A 21,035-nucleotide genomic window follows, 5' to 3' on the forward strand; every position below is an offset into this window, starting at 1 on the left:
GTTGCTGTTCCTTGCCCAGTTCTGTGTCTATGTCCTGTCTTCCGGGTCTGAATACAGAAGGCCACAAACTCCTCCCTGTGCTGTTTACTGTGAGTGATCTTACCGGCTGCAGGATTTACTGAAGGCTCCAGACCTCCCTCTCCATCTCTCTCTGGCTGACCAAGCATCTTCAATGAGGTGATGGATGAGAGAGGAGTTAGCAACATCCTGATTACCTGCATGAGACAGAAATAGACAGAATGGAAAATTAGACTGATGCAGTGAGGATAACTCATCTAGAGTAGCACTGAGTCCCGCAGAGATCACGAAAATCCCAGTCTCTGTCCCTGGTCTGTGCTATTGCTGATCAGAGGATTATTTTGGATCAGGATCTCAGACCAGCTGCAAGAGTGAGAGGAGCTGACAGAGGCAGCAATTAGAACCACACAGTGAGGGATACCACATGGAGAGATAATGAGTGATATCACCAAAGTGCATGAAGGTGTCAGGATCAAACAACAGTCATGGTGAAAGGGTTTCGATTCATGGTGCACGGGGATCAGTACTCAGTGATGGGTGAACTACGAGTGGGACAGGTGATAACCTCAGGTTATTCTCACCCGACTGTTCATCCAGAATTTAATGCCGATGTCAACTACACCAATCTAACTGATTAATATCCTTTAAGGAAGGAAATCGGTTATCGACAGCAGGTCTGGCCTACATGTGACTCCAGACGCAAAGTAACGAGATTTACTCTCAACTGTCCCCTGAAGTTACCTGGCAAGCAACTCAGCTCAAGGGCAGCTCATGGGGTGGGCATGAAATGCTGGCCAGAAAGAGACAGCAACATCCCACGATGGAATTAAAAACAACCGTGCTGGGAGCAGTGTCCTGGCCAATCGTGTCAGTAGGTTTATGGACAGGACTTTAAACTGACAGAGAGGATGCAGGGACAAGGTTCAGGTGAAAGGAACTTTCCAAATCCAAATAGAAATGGTGAAGCATCGGAACAGCATGGGGTTGTGACTGAAGACAAGCAGAAATGAACAGGAAGGGACAGAGTTTAACTATAACTGTACATCAGGGAATTAGGCTGTGACAGGAAATTGTGGGAAAAAATCAATTACAATGTTCTTTCTTTGGAATGGACAAAGTACCTGCCATAAGGTAATAGACTTGTGACACCGAGATAAATAATATTCGGTCACCAGAAAGGTGTGGTTATAGGAGAAACAAAAGGTGGAACATAAATATTGAATTGTACACATCCTTGAGGGGTCTCAGGGAGTGCAGGATGGGTAACCCTGACAGTAATGGGTAACAAAGGCATTACAGAGAAAGACTTTGACATCAGATGATGCAGCTGAATCAGCCTGAATGCAGAATCTGGGTAACATGTGTCAAAAACACAAGGAGGAGAACAGTTTTGAGGCGGCCTGACAATATTTCATTGCTCAACACTGTTACACATTCCAATGAATTCCTGTGTAATGCAAAGGCACTGTGATAATTTTGGGAGACTTCAATGTTTGTCAAAAATGATATTCTCCGAACTCCTCTCCGAATGTTTTTGTCAGTGTTTCTTTAAATAACACATTGAGTAAATGGCCAGGGATATGATTATCTCAGATCGACCATTGGGTGATGAAGCTGAGTGAAGGAGTAATGTCACACTGAGATATCCGCGGGGAAATTGTCGTGTAGTGGAATTCAAAGGGCTGATGGATTTTTAAAGTGACCATAAAGCACACCCTGCAATCACAACCAAAGCCATTTACATGTATTTGAGAGGAAAACTGACCAAGATAAACAGGGGAAATAGTGAAGTGTATGGCTGGAAATGGACAGTGGAAAACATTCAGTCATGGAGGTGTACAGCACAGAATCAGGGCCTTCGGTGTCCAACTCGTTCATGCCACCCATATATCCTAAAATAATCTCGTCTTATTTGCCAACACTTGGCCCTAATCCCTCTCAACCCTTCCTGTTCGTATACCCATCCAGATGCCTTTTAAATGCAGTCATTGTACCAGTCTCCACCACTTCCTCTAGCAGTTCATTCCATACACACATCACCCTCTGCCTGAAAACATTGTCCCTTAGGTTCCTTTTATATCTTTCCCCTCTCACCCTGAAGCTAGGCTGTCCGGTTCTGGGCTCCACTACCTCAGAGAAAAGACCTTGTCTGTTAAACCTATCCATGCTTCTCTTGTGGGCGGCACGGTGGCACGGTGGGCGGCACGGTGGCACAGTGGGCGGCACGGTGGCACAGTGGTTAGCACTGCTGCCTCACAGCACCTGAGACCCGGGTTCAATTCCCGCCTCAGGCGACTGACTGTGTGGAGTTTGCACGTTCTCCCCTCGTCTCCGTGGGTTTCCTCCGGGTGCTCCGGTTTCCTGCCACAGTCCAAAGATGTGCAGGTCAGGTGAATTGGCCATGCTGAATTGCCCGTAGTGTTAGGTAAGGGGTAAATGTAGGGGTATGGGTGGGTTGCGCTTCGGCGGGTCGGTGTGGACTTGGTGGGCCGAAGGGCCTGTTTCCACACTGTAATGTAATGTAAAAAAAAATAATGTAATGAGTTTATAAATCTCTGTATGGTCACCCATCAGCCTCAAATACCCCAGCCCATTTAACCTCTCCCTAAAGCACAAATCTTCCAATCCTAGCAACATCCTTGCAAATCTTTTCTGAAACCATTAAATTTACAAAAAATCCTTCCGATAGGAAGGAGACAAGTATTGCACGCAATATTCCAAAAGTCACTTATCCAATGTCCTGTACAGCCAGAACATGACCTCCCAACTCCTCTAGTCAATGCTCTGATCAGTAAAAGCAAACATACCAAACACCTTCTTCACTATCCTATCTACCTGCGACTCTATTTTCAAGGAGCTATGAATCTGCATTCCAAAGTTTCTTTGTTCAGCAACACTCTCTAGGAACATACCATTAAGTGAGTAAGTCCTGCTGAGATTTTCTTTCCCAAAATGCAGCACCTCACATTTATCTAAATTAAACTCCATCTGCCACACCTCAGCCCATTGGCCCATCGGATACAGATCCCGTTGTAATCTGAGGTAACATTCTTTGCTATCCACAACACCTCCAATTTTGGTGTCATCTATAAACTTACTAATTACACCTCGTATGTTCACATCCAAAAAATTTATATAAATAACAAAAATAGTGGATCCAGCACTGATCCTTGTAGCGCTCCACTGGTCACAGGTCTCCAGTCTGAAAAACAACCTTCCACCACCACCCTCTGTCTTCTACCTTCGGGCGAGTTCTGTATCCAAATGGCTGGTTTTCCTTGTATTCCATGAGATTTAACCTTGCTCACCAATTTCACATGTGGAAACTTTGCGAACACCTTATTGAATTCCATACCGCTCACATTGACTGCTCTGCCCTCATCAATCCTTTTTGTTATTTTTTCAAAAACCTCAATTCAATTTCTTGAGACATGATTTCCCATGCATAAAGCAATGCTGACTATCCATAATTAGACACTGACTTTCTAAACACATGCAAATCCTGTCCCTCATGATTCCCTCCTTTAACGTGCCCACCACTGACGTCAGGCGAACCGGTCTGTAGTTCCCTGGCTTCTTCTTACCACCTTGCTTAAATAGTGGCACCACGTTAGCCAACCTCCAGTCTTCTGGCACCTCACCTGGGACAATCGATGATACAAATATTTCAGCACGGGGCCCAGCAATCACTTCACTAGCTTCCCACAGAGTTCGAGGGTACACCTGATCAGGCCCTGGTAAGGTCCGAAGGAGTGTTGCAGAACAAAGAGTCCTTGGAGTGCAGGTTAATAGCTCCTCGAAAGTGGAGTTGCAGGTAGATAGGATAGTGAGGAAGCGTTTGGTATGCTTTCCTTTATTGGTCAGCGTATTGAGTACAGGAGTTGGGAGGTCATGTTGCGACTGTACAAGACATTGGTTAGGCCACTGTTGGAATATTGCTTGCAATTCTGGTCTCCTTCCTAACCGAAAGATGTTGTGAAATTTGAAAGGGCTCAGAAAAGCTTTACAAGGATGTTGCCAGGGTTGGAGGATTTGAGCTCTAGGGAGCGGCTGAACAGGCTGGGGCTGTTTTACCTGGAGCATCGGAGGCTGAGGGGAGACCTTATGGAGGTTTACAAAATTATGAGGGGCCCGTATGGGATAAATATACAAAGTCTTTTCCCTGGTGTCGGGGAGTACAGAACTAGAGGGCATAGATTTAGGGTGCGGGGGAAAGATATGAAAGAGACCTGAGGGGCAACTTTTTCACACAGAGGGTAGTACGTGTATGGAATGAGCTGCCAGCGGAAGTGGTGGAGACTCAGGTGGTACTAGATTGGGTTGGGATATCTGGTCGGCGTGGATGGGTTGGACTGAAGGATCTTTTTTCATATTGTACATCTCTATGACCTGATAAGGTCCTGAGAGTTTATCCATCTTTATGCATTTCAAGACATCCAGCACCTCCTCCTCTGTAATATGGACATTTTGCAAGTTGACACCATCTATTTCCCTACATTCTATATCTTCCATGTCCTCCCCACAATAAATACTGATGTAAAACACTTGTTTAATATCTCCCAATCTCCTGCAGATCCACGTGCAGGCTGCCTTGCTGATCTTCAAGGGGCCCTAGTTACCATTTGTCCTTTATATTTTTATAAAAACCCTTTGGATTCTCCTTAATCCTATTTGCCAAAGCTATCTCATGTCCCCCTTTCGTCCTCCTGATCTTCAGCTTTAGTATACGCCTGCTGCCTTTATATTCTCCTAAGGATTCACACTCTCTCCTGAGATATGTTCACTTCTCTCTTAACTTAAACCTCAATTTCTCTCCTCATCCAGCATTCCGTACACCTACTGGCCTAGCCTTTCACCCTCAAAGGAATATGTCTCCTGCCTCCAAACTGCTGTTCTCATTTTAGAAGGCATTCCAATTTCCAGTGATAAAGGTGTCATTCTCTCAAAATGGAAACTTCCCAGTTCCTGCATCTCATGAAATGTTTGCTGGAAAATAATGACAAAACAAAGAACTTTCCAAAGAAAGGCTTCGATAAGGCGAGCTCTGATCAGTTACATAGATCTGGAGGTTACCAAATGCACGGAGAGTGCTTTCTACCAGAGCAGCACCAGGTCAGTATCAGGCATACAGACAGAATGGGCAAATAGATTCACATCTGAACTCCCATCTCCCGGCCTGGGAACCTGAAGGGTGCATAGCCATTCTAGAGAGTTATGCAGATATCAGGAATGTTGCTGTGGCAAAAAGAGGTTTCAGTAATTTTGAAGGTTTATGCTAATCAAGGAGGTTACAGAGGTAAGGGGGATTATCGGGACTTTAAGAGGTTTCCCAGTTTATGATGTTGGAGGGATTGGAGGAAGTTACCAAGATAGGGTGGGTTTAAGATTGAGGAATTCCGCGGACAACCTTTACAGGGAGAAAGGCAGTATTTTTGACAGTGTGGAGGAACAGAAGAATCTTGGGGTCCACATCCATTGATCCCTCAAAGCTGCTACTCAAGTGGTTAGCCTTATTCAGAATGCATGTGGTGTGTTGGCTTTCATTAGCAGAGGGATTGAGTTTAAGAGCGATGAGGTTATGCTGCAGCTCTATCAAGACAAGTGTGGTTAGACAACACTTGGTATATTGCGTTCAGTTCTGGTTGCCTCATCATCAGAAAGATGTAGAAGCTATAGAGAGGGTGTAGAGGAGATTTACCAGATGCTGCCTGGACTGGAGGGGAGATCTTATGGAGAAAGGTTGAGGGAGTTAGGGCTTTTCTTTTTGGAATGAAAAGGGACAAGAGATGACTTACTGGAGGTGAACGAGATGATTTGAGGCTTAGATAGAGAGGATAGCCACATACTTTTCTCATTGCAAAAATGGAAATAAGAAGGGGACATAAAGTGAAGGTGATCAGAGGAAGATTTTACAGGAGATATCAGGGGTGGGTTCTTTACACACAGTGTAGCAGGTGCGTACAATGCACTGCCAACAGTGGTAGTAGAGTCAGATACATTAGGGACATTTAGTGAACTCTTAGACAAGCAAATGGCTGATAGTAAAATGTAGGGTCAGTAGGATAAATGATCGGCACAACATTGAGGGCCAAAGGGCCTTTCGCTGTGCTGTACTGTTCTCCGATCTAAATAGGGAGGGTTACAATGGCACAAAGAGGTTTCAGAAAGCTGCAGAGGATGGGATCTGAATGAAGAGACACAAATAGGAAGGTGTGCTCGGATTGTCAGAGGTAACACAGACAGCAATGGTCTGATCTGGAACAGACAACCCAGACTGGGGGTGCTGTGGGGACTGGAGGTAACTTCACAGGGAGGGAGGACCATAGAGCCACAAGAGGTTACAGAGCTATAGGGCCTGCAGGAGTTCATGGAGATGGGGAGGTTGGGAAAGATGGAGCAGTTTACACAGAAAAGGATGTTGGTAGGATGGGATGTTTCACACAGACAGGAGTGTTTTAGGTGAATGGAGCAGATTGTGGAAATCAAGACGGTTTTATAGATTAGAAGAACACACAGCTATGTGGATAGCAGTCGCGACTAAAGATGTTTATAGTTATAGAAAGGCTAAGGTTCTGCAGGTTATTTAGATATAGAGGATGTGGAGTTAGATAATTTTACCAGGAGGAAAGCACAGCAATTTTGGTTAGAGACAGTTTCACGGATGAGGGAGCATTAGTAACCTCCTCCAGTTTGGTCAAAGTGGGAAGGGTTGTAGGGGAGGGTGACGTTTCCACAGATAGGGGTGTAAGAGCTGGAGATGGTTCTGGAGATGAGTAGATGGATGGAGAGACTGGAACAGCTTGCATTGACAGGGTGGGAGGATGTTACACATATAGTGAGTCTTTTTCGGAAGTGGATCAGATAGTCACAGGCATTGGAGTGAGTTCTACAGATCAGGGATGCTGCACGGACCTGAGAGGATTGTACGGTCTAAAAAATTGATTGTATCTTTCGGTCTGGAAAAAGATACAAATAACTTAAAGTCAATGTATGGGTGGATGATGAACAGACTGGAAGACCTGACATTGACAGGATGGGTGATAGGCAAGGGAGGATGTTACACAGATAGTGAGTCTTTTTGGAACTGGATCAGATAGTCACAGTCATTGCAGTGAGATCTACAGATCAGGAGTGCTGCAGGGACCTGAGAGGATTGCAAGGTCTCCACAGATTGATGATATCTTTAGGACTGGAAGAAGATACGAATAGCTTAAACTCTATGTATACTGTTTTCTTTTTCCTGAACAGAGCCTCAATATCCCTCAGCAGCCAGGGATCTCTGAACCTGCCAGATTCTCCCTTCACTGGAACACACTGGCCCAGGATTCTTGAGATCACCCTTTTAAAAGCCTCCCATTTGTCAGTCATTCCTTTTCCTTCAAACAGACTCACCCAATCGATGGTAATCATAATGTAGAGGAGACGTTGTTGGACTGGGGTGGACAATGTTAAAAATCACACAACACCAGGTTCCAGTCCAGCAGGTTTATTTGGAGGCACTAGGCTTCAGAGCACTGCTTCTTCATCAGGTGGTTGTGGAGCACAGTCGTACGGCACAGAATTTATAGCAACAGGATTGCAGTGTCATGGAACGTAATATCAAACACATTTAGTTTCTGCCTTTCACTTTTAGGATGATCACCTGCGCTTCGAAAGCTGGTGCTTCGAAATAAACCTGTTGGACTATAACCTGGTGTTGTGCGATTTTTTAATTCACCCGATCAACCTCTGCTCGATTCTGCCAAATAGCCCCAAAATTGGCCCTGCTCCAGTTTCACACCTTATTCTGTGGACCTGTTTGATCTTTTTCCATAACTATGTTAAAACTAAGACAGTTGTGGTCACTGGACCCAAAGTGTTCTCTGATTGATTATTCAGTGACTTGCCTGACCACGTTGTCTGAGGGGAGGTCCGGTGTTGCACCCACCTGAGTAGAGTTAGGCCTTGTTCGAGTTACATCTTGATTTCAGAAAACTTCTTGGACACATTTGACAAATTGAATTCCGTATGGGCCTTTTAGTCTGTGGGTGGCCCAGTCCATCCAGGGGAAGTTAACATCTCCAACCAATACTACATTATTATTTCATTAGGTACCTGCAATCTCTCTACACATCTGTTCCTCTCACATCCGCTGGCTATTTGGGAATCTTGAAGACTGTCAGAACAGAGTGCACACTCCCTTTTTGTTTCTAACGTCTAAACATATGGCCTCATTTGATGACTCTTAAAGAGTATCCTCTCGAAGCGCTGTTGTTCTGCCATCCCTTATCAAAAGGGCAGCTCCCCCTCCTCACTTAATTGTCCTTCTGCCACGCCTGAAGCATCTGTATCCTGGAACACTGAGCTGCCAGTCCTGCCCTTCTCTCAGCCATGTTTCTGTTATGGTTATAATATCCCAGTCCCCAGAGCAAATCCACGCTCTGAGCTCGTCTTCCTTACCAGTCAGGCCTCGTGCATTGAAATAAATGCATGTTAAACCAAAAGTCTTTTCCCTACCTTGGCTGTGCCCTTGGATATCCTGAATAGCAAACTTGTTCTCGATGGCTGATGCATTTTTCCGCTGACTGGTCGATAGGCCCTCCCTTATTGAGAGTCCCTGCCAAACCTTTTTAAACCCTCCCCGAATAACACTAACAAATCTCCCCGCTGGGATACTGGTGTCCCTCTGGTTCAAGTCAAACCCATCATCTTGTATAGGTCACCTCTACCCCAAAAGAGATCTCAGTGATCCAAACCTTAACCCCACCCCCATCAGCTCCTCAGCCACACATGTATCTGGCCTATCTTTCTATTTCTATCCTCACTGGGGCAGGTGGCACTGAGAGCAATCTGGAGATCACTTCCCTTGAGGTCCTGCTTTTTAACTTCGTACCTAACTCCTGATACTCATTTCACAGGACCCCATCCCATTGTCTACCTCTGTCATGTGAACCGATGTGCACAATGACCTCTGGCTATTCATCCTCCCCTTCAGAATGTTCAGTAACCGCTCAGAGACATCCTTGACCCTGGTTCCCAGGAGGCAGCACACCACCTGGGGTCTCTTCTGCGGGCACACAGTTTCCTGTCTGTCCCCCTCACAACTGAGTCTCCTATCAGTATCTCTTTCTTCGAGAGGATCTGGCAAACATATACTGGGAAGACTATCTGCAGTTTGTCCATATTTGGAAAGTGCGAGTATGTTAAAGTGATACAGTGAGAATTCAGGGCCAGTGTGTTCCTGAGCAGGGAATAGTAAAGGCAGCATATCCAGTGAATACTGATCAAGCGACATCGTGAGTTTTAAAAAGAAAACACAGTGCAATAAAACCAAGTGAAGCCATTCAAAAGTGTATGGACTGCAAGGATATCCTTAGAAATGAGGGACACACAATGACCATAAAATATCCTTGTCAGATACTATTAAGGAAAAGTCACAAGGTATCTTATCAATATGTTTAGAATAAGAGGATTACTGAGGAAGTAATGAGGCCTGTTAGAAATAAAAGAGACAATCTGTGCATGTAGGTGAGGTCTTCAATGAATAATTCTCATCTGTATTCACACAGGAGCCAGGGATTTTAGTTGGGATGGTGAGGTTCGAGAACATGTTAAGATCAATACGGAGGAGGTATTAAATGTTTTCATAGGCATAAAGCTGGAGAAATCCCCAGTGCCCAATAAAATGTATCCCAGGCTGCTATGGGAGGTAAGGGAGGAGGTTGCTGGGGCCCTGGTGGATATATTTAATAGTTTTCTGGTCACAGATGAAGTGCCGAATGACTGGAGGATCACTAATGTGGTTCCTTTGTTCAGGAGCAGCAGGGATAGGCCAGGTAATTACAGAGCAGATAGTCTGACAGCAGGGGGAGGGACATTATTGGAAACAATTCTGAGGACAAATCAACACTTACAACGGTAAAGATCATCTCGGCTCAATCCTCACGGATTTGGAAGAGGAGGATACTGTCTGAGAAAGTCAGTGGAGTGTTTTGAAATGGTGTCTAAACGTATTGATGAGGGCAATGCAGATGTTACATGGAATTGAATAAGGCCTTTGACAAGTTCACACATGGAAGGCTGATCCAAAAGTAAAAAGCCATTGGGTTCCAAGGCAAGTTGGTAAATTGGATCCACAATTGGTGGACAGACTGCTTCGTGTTTGAAATTCCTTCACCAGTGGGTGTACCACAGGGATCTGTGCAGGAACCATTGCTGTTTATAATGGGCATTAACAACTCGGATGTGAAAGCAGAATGAACCATTAGTAGGCTCGCAAATGACATGAAAGGTGAGGTTCTGTCCACAGTGCGACGGTTGATCTCAGTCTACAGTTCAATGTCTTTCAGATGATAATTTGAGCAGGGTTTAGAGTGATCGAAGTGAGATAATACCCTGTGGGAGGAATGATAAGCGACAGACAGACATAATGAATGTTAGGTCCTTGTGGAGTGCTGAGGAATACAGGGACCTTGGTGGACAATGCCATAGATCCCTGAAGGGGTTAGCACAGGGAGACAGGGTGGGGAATGGACCTGACCTGGGGGTGGGATGTGGACCAACATTCTGGTGGGGCAAATTAGAGAAGCGGCTTGAGAGTGTATAAACTAGTGGACCTTAAACTGTCATAAAGACAGAAAGAAGATTGAGACTGTTACACAAGTTAAAGAGAGCAATTCCAACAGACAAGGCAGGCAAGAACATAGCAGGGAATAGGGAAAAACTGATGATTAACCTGCATTTATTTCAATGCAAGGGGCCTGACAGCTAAGGAAGATGAACACGGGGATGGATGGGTATATGGGACTTGGAGATTATAGTTATCATTGTGCTACTATCTGTGTGGAATATGCACATTCTCCCCGTGTCTGCGTGGGTTTCCTCTGGGTGCTCTGGTTTCCTCCCACAGTCACAAAGATGTGCAGCTTAGGTGAATTGGCTATGCTAAGTTGCCCGTCATGTTTGGTGAAGATGTAAATGTAGGGGAATGGGTCTTGGTGGGTTGCTCTTCGGAGAGTCAGTGTAGACTTTTTGGACCAAAGGGCCTGTTTCCACACTGTAAGTAAACTAATCTAATCAAATCATTACAGAAACACTGCTGAGGGAGGGATAGGACCAACAAATCATTGTTTCAAGGTAGAGAGACCACAGGAAGCATGGAAGGGTTGGCAAGAGAGGAAGGACACGTGGTGGTGGGTTTTGAGTGCATGAACCATCACAGCAATACTTAGAGAGGACATTCTTATGGGATTGGCCACTGTGTTAGTGGAACTGTGAAATAAGAATGGGTCATCAATTTGATACGAGTGTACAGACCCTGAATAACCTGTGGCAGACTGAGGAACAAATATGTCGGGAGACCTCCTGTCTGTATCTGACATATAGGTAAAAACAATGACTGCAGATGCTGGAAACCAGATTCTGGATTAGTGGTGCTGGAAGAGCACAGCAGTTCAGGCAGCATCCGAGGACAGGCAAAATCCGAGTACAGGCGATTTTGCCTGTCCTCGGATTTTGCCTGTCCTCGGATGCTGCCTGAAGTGCTGTGCTCTTCCAGCACCACTAATCCTGTATCTGACATATGCTTACGTCTTTTTCTGAAATAAAACCTCAAATTTTCTAATCATCCAGCATTCCCTACACCTTACCGGCCTTTCCTTTCACCCTAACAGGAATGCTGGATACTGTCTCTGGACTGCCGTTATCTCATTTTGGAAGGCTTCCCAATTTCCAATGGTAAAGGTTTCATTCTCTCAAAATGGAAACTCCCCAATTACGGCATCTTGCGGAATTGTCACTTGAAAATAATGAAAAAAATAAAGAACATTCCAAACAAAGGCTTGGATGTGGTGAGCTCTGGTCAGTCACGTAAATATACACGGAGAGTGCTTTCTACCTGAGCAGCACCAGGTCAGTGTCAGGCACACAGACAGAATGGGCAAATAGATTCACATCTGAGCTCACATCTCCCAGCCTGGCAATCTGAAGCTGTGCACAGCCATCATGATAAATATCTGCATAAATAGTCCAATCAAAAAGAGTCAGTCATTTAAATTGTAATATCCTTCAGGTTCCACAAACCACTCTCGGTCCCATCCTGTAGGTTCTATGAATCCTGCTCCCTCTAGCCTCCTCAGGATCCACGTCCCTTCATACATTTGTACCATCCTCCAGATTCTGAAGCCCTTCTTACTTCTGTAACATGACCCGGACTCTACAACCATTCCTTTACTCTGCAATATTCCCCAGAGGGGACTAGAGGGTGATGGGGTTGCAGAGACAGTGAATGAGATCAGGGTGAGACGGTATTGCAGATATTAGGAATACTGCTGTGGTAAAAAAAAGGAGGCTTCAGGACTTTTGAGGGCAGATGCTAATAAAGGAGGTTACAGAGCGAAGGAGGATTGTCGGGACATGAAGAGGTTTCACTGTTTGCGAGAGTTGTAGGGATCACAGGAAGTTACCAAGATAGGGAGGGTTTAAGATTGCAGGATTCCACAGACAAGCTTTACAGGGTGAAAGGCAGGATTCTTGACAGTGTAGAGGAACAGAAGAATCTTGAAGTCCACGTCCATAGATCCCTCAATGCTATCACTCAAGTTGATTGCCTTGTTCAGAAGGTGTTTGTTGTGTTGGCTTTCATTAGCAGCGGGATTGAGTTTAAGTTCCATGAAGTTATGCTGCAGCTCTATCTGGTTAGAGAACATTTGGTATATTGTGTTCAGTTCTGGCTGCCTCATTATCAGAAAGATGTGGAAGCTTTAGAGAGGGTGCAGAGTAGATTTATCAGGAGTGGAGGTCTAATGAAGGTAGGTTGAGAGCATTTGGGCTTTTCTCATTGGAATGAAAAAGGATGAGGAGTGACTTGATAGAAGTGAACGAGATGATTTGAGGCCTCGATAGAGAGGATAACCAGATACTTCTCCCATTGCAAAAATGGCTATAACGAGGGAACATAAATGGAAGGTGATTGGAGAATGTTTAACGGGAGATGTGAGAGGGTTTTTTTTTTTTACACACAGAGTGGCAGATGCATGGAATGGACCGCCAATATTTGTAGTGGAGACCAATACATTAGTTACATAAGCAACACTTAGATAGGCACTTGGATGATAGTAAAATGTGGGGCCTTTAGTTTAGTTTAATCTGAGAGTAGGATAAAGGGTCAGTGCAACATCGAGGGCCGAAGGGCCTGCTCTGTGCTGTACCGCTCTATATTCTAAATAAGGAGGCTCACAATGGCACAAAGAGGTTTCAGAAAGCTGGAGAGATGGGATCGGAATTAAGAGACACAAATAGGAATGGTTGCTAGGATTGTCAGGAGGTAACAGACACAGCAATGGTCTGACCTAGAGCAAACGACCCAGACTGGGAGGGGTGTGGGGACTGGAGGTGGTTTCACAGGGAGGGAGGACCAGAGAGCCACAGGGTGTTACAGAAATGTGGAGAGCTGTAGGGTCTACAGGAGTTCATGGAGATGAGGAGGTGGGGAGGGATGCAGCAGTTACAGGCATAAGGATGTTGATAGGATGGGGTGGTTTGCACAGACAGGGGTGTTTTATGTGAATGGAGCAGATTACAGAAATCTAGACGGTTTTATAGATTAGAAGAACAAACAGACATGTGGAGGGTAATCGTGACTGAAGATGTTTATAGTTATTGAAAGGCTTAGGTTCTGCAGGTTTTTTAGATAAAGAGGGTGTGGTGTCTTACAATTTTAACAGGAGATAAGGACATCCATTTTGGTTGGAGACAGTTTCACAGATAAGGGAGCATTAGTAACTCCTGCAGTTTGGTCAAAGTGGGAAAGTTTGTAGGGGAAGGTGACATTTACACAGATAGGGGTGTAAGAGATGGAGAAGGTTATGGAGATGAGTAGATGAGGGACAGAATGGAAGACCTGACATTGACAGGATGGGTGAAAGGCAAGGGAGGATGTTACACTGATAGTGAGTCTTTTCGGAACTGGATCAGATAGTCACAGGCATTGCAGTGAGATCTACAGATCAGGAGTGCTGCAGGGACCTGAGATTGATCATGTCCTTAGGACTGGAAGAAGATATGAATAGCTGAAACTGTATGTATGCTGTTTGCTTTTTCCTGAACAGAGCCACAATATCCCTCATCAGCCAGGGATCCCTGAACCTGCCAGATTTTCCCTTCACTCTAACAGGGACATACTGGCCCTGGATTCTTGAGATCACACTTTTAGAAGCATCCCGTTTTCCAGTCATTCATTTTTCTTCAAACAGTCTTGCCCAATCGATGATAGTCATAATGTGGAGGAGCCGATGGTGGCTGGGATGGGCAAAGTTAAAAATCACACAACCCCAGCTTCCAGTCCAGCAGGTTTATTTGGAGGCACTAGGTTTCGGAGCGCTACTTCATCAGGTGGTTGTGGAGCACAATCTTAAGGCTCAGAATTTATAGCAACATGATAGCAGTGTCATGGAATGTAATATCAAACACATTTTGTCTAAGCCTTTCATCTTTTAGGCTGATCACCTGCGCTTTGAAAGCTAGTGCTTTGAAATAAACCTGTTGGACTATAACTTGGTGTTGTGTGATTTTTAATTCACCCAATTCACCTCTGCTCAATCCTGCCTCATGTCCCCAAATCTGGCCCTGCTCCAGTTTCACACCTTAATCTGTCAATCTGTCTGATCTTTTTCCATAACAATGTTAAAACGAAGACAGTTGTGGTCACTGGACCCAAAGGATAGGCCAGCTAATTACAGAGCAGACAGTCTGACAGCGGGGGGAGGGAAATTATTGGGAACAACTCTGAGGGACAGTTTGAATCAATAACTGGAAAGGCAGGAAGCAATTAGGGATATTCAGCATGGATTTGGCAAAGGAAGATCCTGTCTGATGAATTCAGCTGAGTTTTCTTTGAAATTATGATTGAAAAATCTTGATGAGGGCAGTGCAGATGATGTGGGTTCCATTGGGTTCAGTACTGCCTTTGACAAGGTCCCACATGGAAAGCTGGTCCAAAAGGGAAGAGCCACTAGGATCCAAGGCAAGTTGGCAAATTGGATCCAAAACTGGTGGAAGGTTGTTTCGGTGATGAGGAGCCTTTCACCAGCGGATGTACCACAGGGATCTGTGCAGGAACCATCGCTGTTTATTATGTACATTAATGAGTTGGATGTGACAGCAGAAGGTTTACAGATGACATGAAGGGTGAGGGTGTTGTCCACAGTGAGGGGGATTGTCTCAGGCTAGAGACTGAAGTTTGAAGTTGGGACTGAATTTCAAAGAGTCATTTCAATCGATAAGGCAGGCAAGAGCAGAGCAGGCAATGAGGGAAAACCGATCAATACAACTGCACTGACTTTGATGTAAAAGGCCTGACAGTTAAGGCAGATGAGCGCATGGCATGGATGGGAACATGGGACTGAAAATTCACAGGTATTACAGAACAACAGCAGAGGGAGGGAGGGGACCGGCAGCTCAATGTTCCAGGGGACAGATGCTGCAGGAAGGACAGAAGGGGAGCTGAGAGAGGAGGAGAGCTGCTGGTTCTGACTGGGTGAAACATCCCAGCAGGACTGACAGAGGATATTCCTGCGGGACCGCCCAGTGAGGACAAAAAGGGGACATGACATAGCTTTGGCAAATAGAATTAAGGAGAATGCAAAGGGTTTTTACAAATATACTAAGGACAAAAGGGTAACTGGGGAGAGAATAGGGCCCCACAAAGATCAGCAAGGCGGCCTTTGTGTGGAGCAACAGAAAATGGGGGAGCTACTAAATGAATATTTGCATCAGTATTTACTGTGGAAAAGGATATCGAAGATATAAACTGTAGGGAAATCGATGATGACATCTTTCAAAAAGTCCAGATATACAGAGGAGGAAGTGCCGGATATCTTGAAATGCTTAAAGGTGGATAAATCCCCAGGACCTGGTCAGGTGTACTCGAGAACTCTGTGAGAAGCTAGAGAAGTGATTGCTGGGCCTCTTGCTGAGATATTTGTATCATCGATAGTCACAGGTGACATGCCGGAAGACTGGAGGTTGGCAAAAGTGGTGCCACTCTTTAAGACGGGCGGTAAAGACAAGTCAGGGAACTATAGACCGGTGAGCCTGACCTCGGCGGTGGGCAAGTTGTTGGAGGGAATCCTGAGGGACAGGATGTACATGTATTTGGAAAGGCAAGGACTGATTAGGGATAGTCAACATTGCTTTGTGCGTGGGAAATCAAGAAGTAACAAAGTAACAAAGACGATTGATGAGGGCAGAGTGATAGATGTGATCTGTATGGATTTCAGTAAGGCATTCAACAAGGTTTCCCTATGGGAGACTGATTAGCAAGGTTAGATCTCATGGATTACAGGGAAAACTAGCCATTTGGATACAGAACTGGCTCAAAGGTAAAAGAGTGGTGGTGGAGGGTTGTTTTTCAGATTGGAGACCTGTAACCAGTGGAGTGCCACAAGGATTGGTGCTGGGTCCTCTACATTTTGTCAATTACATAAATGATTTGGATGCGAGCATAAGAGGTACAGTTAGTAAGTTTGCAGATGACACCAAAATTGGAGGTGCAGTGGACAGCGAAGACGGTTTCCTCAGATCTGGACCAGATGGGCCAATGGGCTAAGTGGCAGATTGAGTTTAATTCAGATAAATACAAGGTGTTGCATTTTGGGAAAGCAAATCTTAGCAGGACTTAGACGTAATGGTAAGATGCACGGGAGTGTTGCTGAACAAAGAGACCTTGGAGTGCAGGTTCATAGCTCTTTGGCAGTGGAGTCACAGGTAGATAGGATAGTGAAGAAGGGATTTTGTATGCTTTCCTTTATTGGTCAGAGTATTGAGTACAGGAGTTGGGATGTCATGTTGCGGCTGCACAGGACATTGGTTAGGCCACTGTTGGAGTATTTTGTGCAATTCTGGTCTCCTTGCTATTGGAAAGATGTTGTGAAACTTGAAAGGGTTCAGAAAAGATTTACAAGGATTTTGCCTGGGTTGGAGTGTTTGAGCCAGTGGGAGAGGCTGAACAGGTTGGAGCTGTTTTCCCTGGAGTTTTGGAGGCTGAGGGGTGACCTTACAGTGGTTTACAAAATTATGAGGGGTATGGATAAATGGATGATAGGATAAATAGACAAACTCTTTTCCCTGGGGTTGGGGAGTGCAGAACTAGAGGGCATAGATTTAGGGTGAGAGGAGAAAGATATAAAAGAGACCTAAGGGGCAACTTTTTCACACAGAGAATGGTACGTGTATGGAGTGAGCTGCCAGAGGAGGTGGCGGAGGCTGGTACAATTGCAACATTTAAGAGGCATTTGGATGGGTATATGAATAGGAAGGGTTTGGAGGGATATGGGCCGGGTGTTGGCAGGTGGGACTAGATTGGGTTGGGATATCTGGTCGGCGTGGACGGGTTGTTTCCATATTGTACATCTCTATGACTCTATGACTCGTGGGGGTTATAGAAATAAACTGCGTGGTTGCATCTGGAGGAGATTAAAGGCATAGAGGTTTGCAGTTTCTGAAGGAAATTACATGAAGCGGGACCAGCAGAGTTTACAGAGACTGAGTGCGTTTTAGAGACAGGAAGAGTTCATAGTCATCATTAGAAATGTAGAAACCAATTTATGAGAGAAGCAGAGTCACTCTGCTTTGTGTCCAGAGACAAGGAGGAGTCTAACAGCTGGTGGAGTTACGAAGATACAGAACTTTTTTGTTGTCGTGACTGGAAGGTTACAGAGATCATGAAGGTAATAGGAGTTCAAAAAAGTCACAAAGACAGGGAAGTTTTTCAGGTCTGGAAAGGGCTACACTGACAGGGATGGCTAAAGGAACTGACAAGTTGTTTTTCACAGTTAAGGAGAGATGTGACAGAACCCGGGATTAAAGGCAAAGGCAGAAACTTGGAGAGTTTTACTGATATATGAGGAGCTTACAGGGATAAGCAGGATTGTAGAGGATGATAGAGATAGGGGAAGTGGTATCTATGAAACAGACAATGGAGAAACTGACAGACATAGGGAGGGTTCTGTGGAACAGATGAATTTACAGACAAGATGGTGATAATGAAGCCTGAGAATTTTCTCATGTTCCTTGCCCAGCATTGTTCCTACATCATGCCCTCAGGGTCTGAATTAAAGTCCACGAACTCCTCCCTGTGCTGTTTACTGTGAGTGATCTTACCGGCTGCAGGATTTACTGAAGGCTCCAGATCTCATTCTCAATCTCTCTCTGGCTGACCAACTGTCTTCAATGTGGTGATGGACGAGACAGGAATTGGGAATTCTGTTGAGTCAGGGACATCAGGAATACCTACAGGAGTCAGAGAAGTAGACAGAATGAAAAATTACATTGATGCAATGAAGGTTACACATGGAGAATGGCACTGAGTCCCACAGAGATCTGGAAATTCCCAGTCTCCATCCATGACCTGTGCAGTTGCTTCCCTCTGGAGTGGAGAATGCTGTTGGCTCAGGATCTGGAATAGCTGGAAGAGCGAGAGACACTGACAGAGGCAGCAATTAGACCCACACAGTGAGGGATACCACATGGAGAGAGACAGTGATATCAGCAGAATGCAGGAATGTATCAGGATCACACAATGGTATTATCAGAAGTGGTTCTGACCAGTGAGCACTGCTACCAGTACTCAGAGAAGACTGAGTTATTTTATTGGGATAGGCTCCTCTGGTACCAGATTATGCAGTGTGCTATAAATGGACACAGATGAGGAGGGGGACAGGTCTGAGGTGAATGGAAATTCCCAAGTCCAAAGAGAAAGGTTGAAATATTGGAACACCATGGAGATGTGAATGAAGACCAAAAGAAAGAAACAGTAAGGGACTGAGTTTAATTGAAATATGACATTGTCAAACAGATTGGTGACAGGAAATTATTGGTTAAAATAAAGTAAATGCCTCACAATTCCTCATACACAAGTGACATCACTTCCTGAAGAAGGGCTAATGCCCGAAACGTCGATTCTCCTGTTCCCTAGATGCTGCCTGACCTGCTGCGCTTTTCCAGCAACACATTTCCATCTCTGACATCACTTCCACCCCTCACATCATCGCTGATGTCACACACTCAGTGATTTCCACGCTCCCCCACTGCCGTGTTTGCCACCACTTCCACCCACATCAACGCTACTCACCTGCATTCTGCTGACACCCCCCCCAGGTCCCACCGTCACCATCCCCGCCCCCAGAACCCTGAGGGGAACACCGCCCCTGCTCATGACTCCATCCCCATTCCCCCTAACACCACACCCACTCCAGTTACAGGCTCCATCGCCTCCTCTACATTGGGGAGACTGGACACCTCCTAGCGGAGCACTTTAGGGAACATCTCTGGTACACCCGCACCAATCAACCCCACCGCCCTATGGCCCAACATTTCAACTCCCCCTCCCACTCTGCCGAGGACATGCAGCTCCTGTGCTTCCTCCACCACCACTTCCTTACCGCCCAACGCCTGGAGGAAGAACGCCTCACCTTCCGGCTCGGAACACTTCAACCCCAGGGCATCAATGTGGTCTTCACCAGTTTCCTCATTTCCCCTTCCCCCATCTCACCCCCCTCCAGCCTTCCAGCTCAGCACCACACTCATGACCTATCTCCCTTTCCACCTATCCATTCCACCCTCCTCTCTGACCTAGCACCCCCATCCCCACCCCCATTCACCCATTGTACTCTTTGCTACCTTTCTCCATCCTCCACTCTGACCTATCACCTTCTTCCCCACCCCATTCACCTATTGTGCTCTATGCTACTTTCTCCCCATCCCCACTCCCCTCTCATTTATCTCCCCACTCTGCTGGCTCCCGGCATCTGTTCCTGATAAAGGAAACGTCAATTTTCCTGTTCCTGGGATGCTGCCTGACCTGCTGAGCTTTTCCAGCACCACTCTAATCTAGACTCTGGTTTCCAGCATCTGTAGTCCTTGTTTTTACCTTATTGGAGGAGCAGACTACCGAGGTAAGGCATGTTGTAGACACTGAAGCAAGTTACAGCGATAGGGCTGGTAGTCTGGAATGCAGTGCATTTCAAGTATGTGGAGGGAGTATCGGGAAGGGAGGAGGTTACAGCGATAGGATCTGTTCTAGGAATTAAATATTATTGAAGACACTGGACCACAAGACATGCCATAGATACACTGTTGCAGAGTAGTGAGTTTTAATATAACAGAACTTACATTGGGGTGGTGATTGAGCCTGGAGTCTGTGTGTGTGTACTGTGCTCCCCCTCCAGCACTGTATCTATGTCATGTTGTGTTAACAGATGTTTGGAGCCCTCTCATTGTTCTTTGCTCTGTGCACTGTGGGTGACCTTACTTCACTACAGGATTTATTGAAGGATCCAGATCTCCTTTCCCTTTGTCTCTCTCTGGCAGACCAACTGCGTTCCATGTGGTGATGGACGATCCACCCAGCAGCTGGGAAGGCTATTGAGTCAGGACTTTCCTGAGTAACTACAGGAGACAGAGAAATAGACAGAATGGGAAATAAAACAGATGCAGTGAGGGTTACACATGGAGGATGGCACTGAGTTCCACAGAGGTCTGGAAAATGGAGCGATATTAAGTAATAGTCCCAGATTGCTGGAAGGTGTCAGGATCACACAATTGTGTCGGAAGAATGGGTTTAGCTTCATGATGCCCTGGTATCAGTGCTCAGGGATGAGCACCCAGTGAGCAGGCGAAGTGATGGCCGAGTGGTATTATTGCGAGAGAATGTATCCAAAACCTCAGCTCATGTTCAGGGGAGGCAGGATTGAATCCCGCCATCTGAAAAGGAGACATTTGAAATCAATAATTTTAAAAATAATAATTAACAATCCACAAATAAGTATGAAACCATTGCTGATATACAACAAATCCAAACACTTGTCCTTTCGAGAAGGACATCTGCCCATCCTCACGTGGTCTGCACGACATCCCCACAGCAAAGTGTTTGCCTCTCGATTACCCTCTGAAATGGCCAAGCAAGCTACTCAGTTCAAGGGCTTCTAGGACTGGGCAAGAAAGGCTGGTCAGCCAGAGACTCACACATCCCAGACCTGATT

The 21,035-nt window shown here is 45.5% G+C and overlaps 1 long non-coding RNA gene across 1 annotated transcript; it reads right to left on the reverse strand.

Annotated features, from left to right (window-relative positions):
• Positions 1 to 99: 99 nt before the first annotated feature.
• On the reverse strand, positions 100 to 20,710 carry LOC148141994 (uncharacterized). Its single transcript, XR_015752282.1, has 3 exons — positions 20,306 to 20,710; positions 18,157 to 18,285; positions 100 to 215 (listed from the first exon to the last, which is right to left on the reverse strand). It is a non-coding gene; the product is annotated as an uncharacterized LOC148141994 (long non-coding RNA).
• Positions 20,711 to 21,035: the final 325 nt, after the last annotated feature.

The sequence above is a fragment of the Chiloscyllium plagiosum genome, unplaced genomic scaffold (genome assembly GCF_037043375.1).
Source record: "Chiloscyllium plagiosum isolate Xiang-an unplaced genomic scaffold, Cpla_swu_hap1 HiC_scaffold_31, whole genome shotgun sequence".
Classification (NCBI taxonomy): Eukaryota; Metazoa; Chordata; class Chondrichthyes; order Orectolobiformes; family Hemiscylliidae; genus Chiloscyllium; species Chiloscyllium plagiosum.